Source organism: Quercus suber, unplaced genomic scaffold (assembly GCF_002906115.3).
Source record: "Quercus suber isolate HL8 unplaced genomic scaffold, Cork oak 2.0 scaffold_196, whole genome shotgun sequence".
NCBI classification, from domain to species: Eukaryota; Viridiplantae; Streptophyta; class Magnoliopsida; order Fagales; family Fagaceae; genus Quercus; species Quercus suber.
The window spans coordinates 812,742-824,317 of record NW_027069654.1 but is presented as its reverse complement, the minus strand read 5'-3'; the positions used below and the strand labels follow the sequence as shown (position 1 = coordinate 824,317).

The window sequence follows — 11,576 nt, the reverse complement described above, 5'->3', positions numbered from 1 at the left end:
ACACTTACCCTAATATATACTATGAGATTCTCCAATTTCCCGTGAATTGTTTATTGGTATTTAACGTACCAATTATTCATGATTCATACTTTTCACGTAAAGACAGATTTTGTGACGCTGGAGGGTAGGTGAGGAGGGACGACTGACAATGAAAATGTCAATTAAATTTTCATTTGAGCCAATTTTGTTTGAAGCCTTGGTGGCTAATATCCATGCATTATCAAAAAGGGTACAGAGGACAACAAGGAAGCCATCAGAGCCATCACCTTCAAGTTATCAGCCATGCGTTATTCAACTTGACAAAAGCATATTTCTTCTGCATGTCTTCAATTTTAAAAGCTAGAATTATTTGATTTATCATCACCCTCAAGTCTCATCTACTCCCTTGTCGTTTACTTATTTGGATTCTTAATATATGGGAGAACTTTTATATAAAAATATATGGACAAAATGGGCATATACTTCTTTCGGTAATAAATTCCAACAAAATGCTTCATTTCTGAAACTATTTAAAGATATATCCATATTTTGAAACTCGATTTTATCAAAATCGAGTTTTAGTTTGGAATGAACTCGAGTTCCTTGAATGGAACTCAAGTTCCACAATTTTTTTTATTTTAAATAAGTTTAATTTGGCTATAACTCGATTTTCTAAAAATTAAGTTTCAAAATAAGAATATATTCCTAAATAATTTCAAAAATAGAGTATTTTGCTGAAACTTTTCGCCGAAATGAGTATATTCTCATTTTGGCCAAAAATATATATATAGGAAATTTTGGGGTCCAAATTAAACATAGCCATTGGTGGGTTGGTGTGGGTCAATTAAAACAAAGTTGGTCTAAATGAGTTATCTTTAAGTACCCCAAAACAGCACAACTTCGCTGTAACTTCCACTTAAAAATTTCATGCTCTGACTGGGTGGCTAGCTATAGGCTGCTGTACACGTGCATGGTAGAGACCGGAAGGAAGAAAAAAATAATATAACCTTTCTTCAGATATATGTAACGACTGTATAACTTACCAACCAAAGGTGGCTAATAACACGACAATCTGTATAGTTCATAGTCTCTAACTACTAATGGTGGGGATTGGAATTTGGAACCTTGAAAATCATCTATATATGCATGAAAAACAAAGAAAGTTTTCTTATTTTCAACGGCCAGAAAATTGATGGGTATTATTAACAAACAACTAGGTAACACCAATAACAACAATAATATTATTGGATTAATTGCTACACATATAGACAACTATTTAATATAAGGGTTAAGCTCGTGTTCAATGCATCAGTGTATTGGATATGTTAGGTTGCAATTATGTGTCCAAAACAAACCGCTAGGTAGCACCAATAACAACAATAATATTATTGGATTATTACAAATATAGACAAATATATAAGGGTTAAGTTGTGTCTAGTGTATCAGCACACTAAACATATTAGAATGCAGATATGTGTTCAGTTAACACCAATAATAACAATAAGGTAGCATCAATAACAACAATAATATTATTAGACTACTACACGTATAGACAACCATTTTTAATATAAAGGTTATCTATACATGTAGTAATCCAATAATATTATTTTTGTTATTGGTGCTACCTAGTAATATGTCCAATGCACTAATGCATTGGACATAAACTATGTCCTTAATATAATATAATTAACAAATAGGGGGAAAAGTAACCTTCTCTAACCTCCCTCTCCATACAATATTGAACACAATGACGGTTGGGGAGATAACACATTAGAGATACTCTAATTGAATAATTAATATAATATACATAACACCACTTAACCCAAAAACTAAAGTTAATAGATTTGAGTTTAATAATGTTATATTAACAACTCACTATTCTCATTACTATTCAATGTGTGAGATTTCACTCACACATATATATTAAACAATAACAACGTCGAATATTTTAATTATCTAAAATATGCCTTTGATCGAATTTAAAAGAAAAACATTTCATGATAAGGAAGATTCTTGTTTTAATTGGAAAATGATCCTCTCTATTTCATCTAATTTATGGTTGATTAAGATTTTATTTTTAAGATCTAACGGTCTATAAATTGTCACTTCATATAAAACTTTTAATAACATGACAATTTTTTTATTTAATAGTTACAACAATAAGTGATTTTCTCAGGCATATCTAAAATTTTCTAATATATGCTCTCATGTATAAATTATTTAATATATTATTTTCAATTTACTTTATTTAACCTAAAATTTAAAATGACATGACAGGTTATAAAACTTTAGATTTATAATATTTAATCTAAATTATAAAATAATCATAATAACAATAAAAGAAATAATATTTTTTAAAAAATAAATGTAGCTGTAGAATTTAATCATATATACCTTTAAGCATCATGCAAATATGCTTAGCATCACATTGGATGCTATCCAGCTCTTGAAGAAATAAGGTTAAGAAAAAAAAAAAAATTTTGGGAAGAAATAATACTTTGAACGATTATTTATTATAACGAAATAAATAAATATAAGATATAATTGTTCATATATTTTGAATAATCACTTGAAGCTATGTTCTGAAAAATTGTAAGTTAGAATTGAAAACAAATAGTATATTAATGAAAACAAAAATGCTAAATAAATTAAAAGTAAGAAATAGATGAAAAAAAAAATCTTGTTTTTCCTCAGAAGTGGTCCGGATCAGCATTGAAAAGTCCAGACAGAACATCAACATACAACCTTCTCACAAGTGTCAAAATGGACCCAAAAAACCGTTACCTTTTTCCTTGGGACCAAGCGTCGGTCGAGATGTTGATGTTGTTGTTTTTAATGTGATGTTGTTGTTTTGCATTTCTTATGTTTTTTTTGCTGAATGCTTTTATTATGCAATTAGTGTGAGAGACCTATCGACGAAAAACAAACGTAAGGGCATGAAGATTCTTTTGTGTGGAAGATAATAAGCATAGACGTGTTAGAGAAAGCAAGAGATCTTAGGGCCATGCATGTGGAAACATATGTGACGATAAATCAATAAATATAAAGGCTTGAAGATATTTTCCCTAAGATATCACTTTCTTTAGCATTTGGTAAGTTACTTCCTAATCTAAATAAAGTAAATTACTACTTCTTAATGAGATTTAAATTGATCATTGCTAAAAATTTTGAAACTTAATTTACATCTTGTGATATATCAAACAAAGATGTTAAGGATTAATTCTCAAACACCTCACCCCCCTAAGGGAAAAAAACAAAAAACTTACCAGATCCACCAACCACCAGACCCATCCCTTTTTCTCTCTTTCTCTTCTTTGAATGTATAATTAATTTATTACTGTAATATATGGTGTTCATAGAGTATTAATTAAAGGACAATGCTATAAACATAAACTATTTTATAATATTTTTACAAGCTGTTACTGTAATTTTAGTATTTTTCAAATAGTTATTACAAATAAAAATGTGATGTTAGTGATAGACCCATATTAGAACTAGTAATAATTTGCCACATTAACAGTTTGTAAAAATATTGTAAAATAGTTTATGTATGTAGTATTACTCGTAATTAAAATAAAAAGGATTCTAATTAGATACCTACCCTTTAAATAAAGCATGAAGGTTGATCAGTGCTTAATCAGCACTCTAGTACTGAATAAAATGTTATATTATTTAAAATTAAATAAATCTTTAAGTTTATAATATTCAATCTAAATCATAAAATTAATCAATTTCAAATAGAAAATATTCATGATGAACAAATTCACTTAATGCTAAGAAGTAAAAATAGTGACATTTTTTAAGCTCATAATTAAACCCAACATAATTAGATTCGGTATGCTCACCAATGGATGGTAGTGTTCATGGAAACGCGATTAGTAACCTTCACTTCAACATTATCACCTTCATGGACAGCAATGGTTGGACCTGGGTACTCCCCATTCACTGTTAGAAGTGGTTTTGTGTGGCACAAACGTGTTACCTTCTTCCACTCAATCTGAAAAAACAAAACCATAATGCTTAAAAAACTTGCCAATATTGGCTGCGATGGAAGATGTATGTTGAAGTTTCTGAATATCAGCTTACATTAAATTCAAACTGCCGAGTGGTTGTTGAAGAATAAGATTGCCGAAGCCCAGAAAGTACTACTAGTGTTACTATTAAGAACCTATAATGATGGCACAAACCCTCCATTTTAAGCACCAATATGGAACACTCTCTAGCTATAGGAATAATAAGTTGCTAATAACTTACAAAACTCCCATGCACACTTACCCTAATATATACTATGAGATTCTCCAATTTCCCGTGAATTTTTTATTGGTATTTAACGTACCAATTATTCATGATTCATACTTTTCACGTAAAGACAGATTTTGTGACGCTGGAGGGTAGGTGAGGAGGAACGACTGACAATGAAAATGTCAATTAAATTTTCATTTGAGCCAATTTTGTTTGAAGCCTTGGTGGCTAATATCCATGCATTATCAAAAAGGGTATAGAGGACATCAAGGAAGCCATCAGAGCCATCACCTTCAAGTTATCAGCCATGCGTTATTCAACTTGACAAAAGCATATTTCTTCTGCATGTCTTCAATTTTAAAAGCTAGAATTATTTGATTTATCATCACCCTCAAGTCTCATCTACTCCCTTGTCGTTTACTTATTTGGATTCTTATTATATGGGAGAACTTTTATATAAAAATATATAGACAAAATGGGCATATACTTCTTTCGGTAATAAATTCCAACAAAATGCCTCATTTCTGAAACTATTTAAAAATATGTCCATATTTTGAAACTTGATTTTATCAAAATCGAGTTTTAGTTTGGAATGGAACTCAAGTTCCACAATTTTTTTTTTTTTAAATAAGTTTAATTTGGCTATAACTCGATTTTTTAAAAATTAAGTTTCAGAATAAGGATATATCCCTAAATAATTTCAAAAATAGAGTATTTTGCTGAAACTTTTCGCCGACATGAGTATATTCCCATTTTGGCCAAAAATATATATATATGAAATTTTGGGGTCCAAATTAAACTTAGCCATTGGTGGGTTGGTGTGGGTCAATTAAAACAAAGTTGGTCTAAATGAGTTATCTTTAAGTACCCCAAAACAGCACAACTTCGCTGTAACTTCCACTTAAAAATTTCATGCTCTGACTGGATGGCTAGCTATAGGCTGCTGTACACGTGCATGGTAGAGACCGGAAGGAAGAAAAAAATAATATAACCTTTCTTCAGATATATGTAACGACTGTATAACTTACCAACCAAAGGTGGCTAATAACACGACAATCTGTATAGTTCATAGTCTCTAACTACTAATGGTGGGGATTGGAATTTGGAACCTTGAAAATCATCTATATATGCATTAAAAACAGAGAAAGTTTTCTTATTTTTAACGGCCAGAAAATTGATGGGTATTATTAACAAACAACTAGGTAACACCAATAACAACAATAATATTATTGGATTAATTGCTACACATATAGACAATTATTTAATATAAGGGTTAAGCTCGTGTTCAATGCATCGGTGTATTGGATATGTTAGGATGTGATTATGTGTCCAAAACAAACCGCTAGGTAGCACCAATAACAATAATAATATTATTGGATTATTACAAATATATAAGGGTTAAGTTGTGTCTAGTATATCAGCACACTAAACATATTAGAATGCAGATATGTGTTCAGTTAACACCAATAATAACAATAAGGTAGCATCAATAACAACAATAATATTATTAGACTACTACACGTATAGACAACCATTTTTAATATAAACGTTATCTATACATGTAGTAATCCAATAATATTATTTTTGTTATTGGTGCTACCTAGTAATATGTCCAATGCACTAATGCATTGGACATAAACTATGTCCTTAATATAATATAATTAACAAAAAGGGGGAAAAGTAACCTTCTCTAACCTCTCTCTCCATACAATATTGAACACAATGACGGTTGGGGAGATAACACATTAGAGATACTCTAATTGAATAATTAATATAATATATATAACACCACTTAACCCAAAAACTAAAGTTAATAGATTTGAGTTTAATAATGTTATATTAACAACTCACTATTCTTATTACTATTTAATGTGTGAGATTTCACTCACACATATATATTAAACAATAACAACGTCAAATATTTTAATTATCTAAAATATGCCTTTGATCGAATTTAAAAGAAAAACATTTCATGATAAGGAAGATTCTTGTTTTAATTGGAAAATGATTAAGATTTTATTTTTAAGATCTAACGGTCTATAAATTGTCACTTCATATAAAACTTTTAATAACATGACAATTTTTTTATTTAATAGTTACAACAATAGGTGATTTTCTCAGGCATATCTAAAATTGTCTAATATATGCTCTCATGTATAAATTATTTAATATATTCTTTTCAATTTACTTTATTTAACCTAAAATTTAAAATGACATGACAGGTTATAAAACTTTAGATTTATAATATTTAATCTAAATTATAAAATAATCATAATAACAATAAAAGAAATAATATTTTTTAAAAAATAAATGTAGCTGTAGAATTTAATCATATATACCTTAAGCATCATGCAAATATGCTTAGCATCACATTAGATGCTATCCAGCTCTTGAAGAAATAAGGTTAAGAAATTTTTTTTTTTTTTGGGAAGAAATAATACTTTGAACAATTATTTATTATAATGAAATAAATAAATATAAGATATAATTATTCATATATTTTGAATAATCACTTGAAGCTATGTTCTGAAAAATTGTAAGTTAGAATTGAAAACAAATAGTATATTAATGAAAAAAAAAATGCTAAATAAATTAAAAGTAAGAAATAGATGAAAAAAAAAAAAAATCTTGTTTTTCCTCAGAAGTGGTCCGGATCAGCATTGAAAAGTCCGGATCAGCATTGAAAAGTCCAGACAGAACATCAACATACAACCTTCTCACAAATGTCAAAATGGACCCAAAAAACCGTTACCTTTTTCCTTGGGACCAAGCGTCGATCGAGATGTTGATGTCGTTGTTTTTGATGTGTTGTTGTTGTTTTGCATTTCTTATGTTTTTTTTGCTGAATGCTTTAATTATGCAATTAGTGTGAGAGACCTATCGACGAAAAACAAACGTAAGGACATGAAGATTCTTTTGTGTGGAAAATAATAAGCATAGACGTGAGCATAGACGTGTTAGAGAAAGCAAGAGATCTTAGGGCCATGCATGTGGAAACATATGTGACGATAAATCAATAAATATAAAGGCATGAAGACATTTTCCCTAAGATATCACTTTATTTAGCATTTGCTAAGTTACTTCCTAATCTAAAGAGAGTAAATTACTACTTCTTAATGAGATTTAAATTGATCATTGCTAAAAATTTTGAATCTTAATTTACATCTTGTGATATATGGAACAAAGATGTTCAGGATTAATTCTCAAACACCTCACCCCCCTCTCCAATTTTTTAACCATAAAAATTAAAATTAAAAAAAAAAAATCATGGAGGAAGCATTAGGTATAATTCATAAAATATATAGATTATATCGTATTTACATGCATATGCATAATTCATATTCACGTATTATTTTACTTGAAAAGATCACAAAAAAATTATATATATATATATATATATATAGACACACACACACTATAAATATATTGTATTTAAATATCTTATTAAAATTAAATATCTTATAAAAAGTTATATTTTTTTTAAATTAAATATCTTATTAAAATTATTCTATAATAACATAAACATACTATTAAATATAAATATAAATAATATCGTATATATTTCCTTTAATATATTATTAACTATACATATGTCATCTCTGCTAATATCGAGGGGCACAAAAAATTAATTGTGCAATTTAAAATTTTTAAATATTCTCAAAAAAAATTATTTTAAATGTACTAGTCTAGTAGACCAAGATTAGAAAGATAAGCTCTGACTAAGTTTAGTCTCGGATGCTATCATTGATATTCACTGAAGCGGGAACCAGGAATTTTCTTTTGGGGTCCCTCTTTTGCTGTTTGACCAATTGTGATCAGTCATCATTTCATAAATTTCATGTAGATAGTCAATATTATTCACGTGGATTGTTGCACAGCCTCCGCATGTACTTTCTAGTGTGGAAAACATGACTAAGAAAAAAACAATTAATCAAATGGCCATAGTGGGAATAGGGATGTGGCTCTTTTCAATAATTGAAGTTTTTTTTTTTCCTTCGTTATTTTTGTAATTTTAAGTGCATGATTTTATTTCCATCTCTTTTATATTATTTTAGAGTTTTCTAAATCAAATTAGACTCATGATATGGTATTTTATTAATGCTTAATTAGGAGTGGTTTTATTTGAGAAACAAGTTTTATGAACCCATAAGTTAATTAACCTCACGCTATAAATCGAATATCAGAGTTTAATTAATCTTCAAAAATATTATTCGGGTTTTTCCTTACATTTCTATAGATTCTAGAGTTTTTCTTATAAATTTAATGAACTTTTAGGGTTGGATCATGCGCTTGAATTTCTTGTTATCACATAGTATCACAATCAATATATATTAAAAAATAGAATTTTCTCAATTTTACAGTTAAGATTTTAACTATTTGTTGAATGCAATAGTATGGACGTCGGTTTTCATGCCACAATAATACAAATTGATGTGTGCTTAAAACAGAGGCATGTGATCCACAAATGACAGCCATCATATCTTATCACATTGTGATCGTTTTTTCAAACTAGTAAGGTACTCATCAAATATAATGGCCGTAATTTCAAAAGCTTGTCCAAATAATTCAAAGATATATAAATATTGTATAATGCATTGGGTCCCCACAGACCCATAAAAGTCGAAGAAAAAAAAATCTCTAATGTGGTCCACTATTAGGGCAGCTAACTACATGTGTTTATTACCTCCGAGAGGGGTGGCCTGGTGGTTTGGGTGTGAGATCGCTGCTATGAGGTCTCTAGCTCGAGCCTGGCAGGTACCTGAGGAGGAATGTGGGAATTCTCTTACAGCTAGCCCCTGGCTGCCATCTCTCTCGTGGTGCTAGGGTGACGTTTATGCTTACCTCAATCACAAGTAACTATAGCTCAATCAACATTTCCTAACGGGAGGTGCCCTTATGGTCACCCTAGGGGGGTGAGTCACAATGGTCGCCCCCCCACCCCTCATTAAGCCAAAAAAAAAAAAATTTGCATGTGCTTATTAATCTTAGATTCATATAAGTACCTAAATGTTAGGCATATATGCCAAATTATATTAGGATGCAAATGTGTGGCGGTCAAAAAGGGATGGTAAAATTAATTATATAGACTAGTCTTGAACACGCGCTCAGCGCATGCTAGAGGTTTTTCTATTTTTTGGTAAGGGTTAATTTAGAGTATTTATTATAATTTGAATTACTAATTTTTCAATCACAAAAAAACCTAGGGATGTGATGAGTATCATGTGTGGAGAAATAATTTTTCATCACACCTAGGGGGGTGAGTCACAATGGTCGCCCCCCACCCCCTCATTAAGCCAAAAAAAAAAAAATGCATGTGCTTATTAATCTTAGATTCATATAAGTACCTAAATGTTAGGCATATATGCCAAATTATATTAGGATGCAAATGTGTGGCGGTCAAAAAGGGATGGTAAAATTAATTATATCAGACTAGTCTCTGAACACGCGCTCAAGCGCATGCTTAGAGATTTTTCTATTTTTTGGATAAGGGTTAATTTAGAGTATTTATTATAATTTGAGATTAATTTGATATTACTATATTTTTCAATCACAAAAAAACCTAGGGATGTGATGAGTATCATGTGTGGAGAAATAATTTTTCATCACACCCCTAGATTTTTTTATGATTAGAAAATATAGTAATTCCAAATTATAATAAATGTTCTAAATTAACTCTTACCCAAAAAATAAAAGACCTTCTGAGCACGCGCGTGCTCAAAGGCTAGTCAATACTTATATTGTATTTTATAAGGTATGTAACATTTTCTATAGATTAATAAATTAATAAGATTTTTGTTAAAGGAAATGCTCTTAAAGGATCCTAAAATTTAGTAACTACCCATCCACATTTTTTTTTTTTTTAGTGTTTTTTCCTTTTTGGTGTTGTTGATGTTGTTCTTTTTTTCAAATTTTATGTATGACAATTGTCATTTTTTGTCTAATCCTAAAATTTAGCAATTTACTACACATCCATAACATAATTAAATAAAAGCTTAAATTGAAAATTTTATGGCAAGAGATACACGTTAATTGTATAAAACCAAATTGTACTTTGAGATTTTTTTTAATAAAGTATTAAATGGTGCTTTAACCTTAACAAAAGGCTAATACAATTGAGAATTAATGATTAGAAGTATCTAGTAAAAAATTGTATAAAAACTTCATGATTGTTTGTTGAGAAGAAAAAAAAATACTATAAAGTATTATTAAAGGTGGCTAAACAAAAACCCAATAGGAATAATAATGAACTTTTATTTTAATTCATCAATGTTGTTCTTCTAAATTTTTTATTGAACAAAAGTACACTAAATGTAGTTTAAGTTCATAGCAGTAGGAACAACATCCAAATTCACGTTTTCCTCTTCTTCTTCTTTTCTTTTAAATCTCTTCCATATTTTTGGGGAAAAAAAAAAAAAAAAAAGACAGACTTCTACTATAAAACCACTACTATAACTTCTCCTTCCATATCCTTATATTTAGGGACTAGCATATCTAATTTTGAAAGAAAATAAAAGGCTAAATTTTAGGGAAATTTAAAAGATTAAGGTGGGGAATTGGTGTGACCCTATCCTTATTTAAAAGTTTATCAAAAAGAAAAAAGAAAAACTACACGTTTAAAAAAAAATCCGATCTTCTATCCATGAACTATTTTAAAAAATCCCACTTTCTATCCCACATTTAAAAACTTCCCGACCACCCTTTTTTTTAACCCAAATTCACGTTTTCCTCTCTTTCTTTTTTTTTCTTTTAAATCTCTTCCATATTTTGGAAAAAAAAAGACTTCTACTATAAAACTACTACTATACCTTCTTCATCCATATCCTTATATTTAGGCACTAACATATCTGATTTTGAAAGAAAATAAAAGGCTAAATTTTAGGGAAATTTAAAAGATAAAAATTTTAAATTGAATTTGACGTAGAATTATACAAATGATAAATATAGTTTCTATTACAAAAGAAATTTTTTTACAACAATTTCTTAGATAACAACTACTTTATGTGAGGCTTAATACATATATGGTTTAATACATATAATAATTCTTGTAAAATCTCTCACCAAACTTATCTAATATTCTATTCCAATGACTCCTCAATGCAATCCAAAAATTTGTGCGTACGTGAACCTGAGAGAGAGATAAAAGAATTAGGGTTAAACCAAGAATAAAAAAATATAAAAAAATAAAAACTTTAATCAACAAACCAAAGTTAGCGTGCGTATTATTAAAGATAATAGCATAAGTTTGTTAGAACTTGTGTTAGATTTAAATTTTGATGAGATCATTTTTCCTGAAAATCCTATTAAAATTGTTCAGAATAAAGATAAAGATTTTTTAGAATTTAACTCTATCATGG

The 11,576-nt window shown here is 29.0% G+C and overlaps 1 long non-coding RNA gene across 1 annotated transcript; it reads right to left on the bottom strand.

Moving 5' to 3' along the window:
• Positions 1-3,906: 3,906 nt before the first annotated feature.
• Positions 3,907-8,970, bottom strand: LOC136069910 (uncharacterized). Its single transcript, XR_010631112.1, has 3 exons — positions 8,906-8,970; positions 6,974-7,098; positions 3,907-3,976 (listed from the first exon to the last, which is right to left on the bottom strand). It is a non-coding gene; the product is annotated as an uncharacterized LOC136069910 (long non-coding RNA).
• Between the last annotated feature and the right edge of the window lie 2,606 nt (positions 8,971-11,576).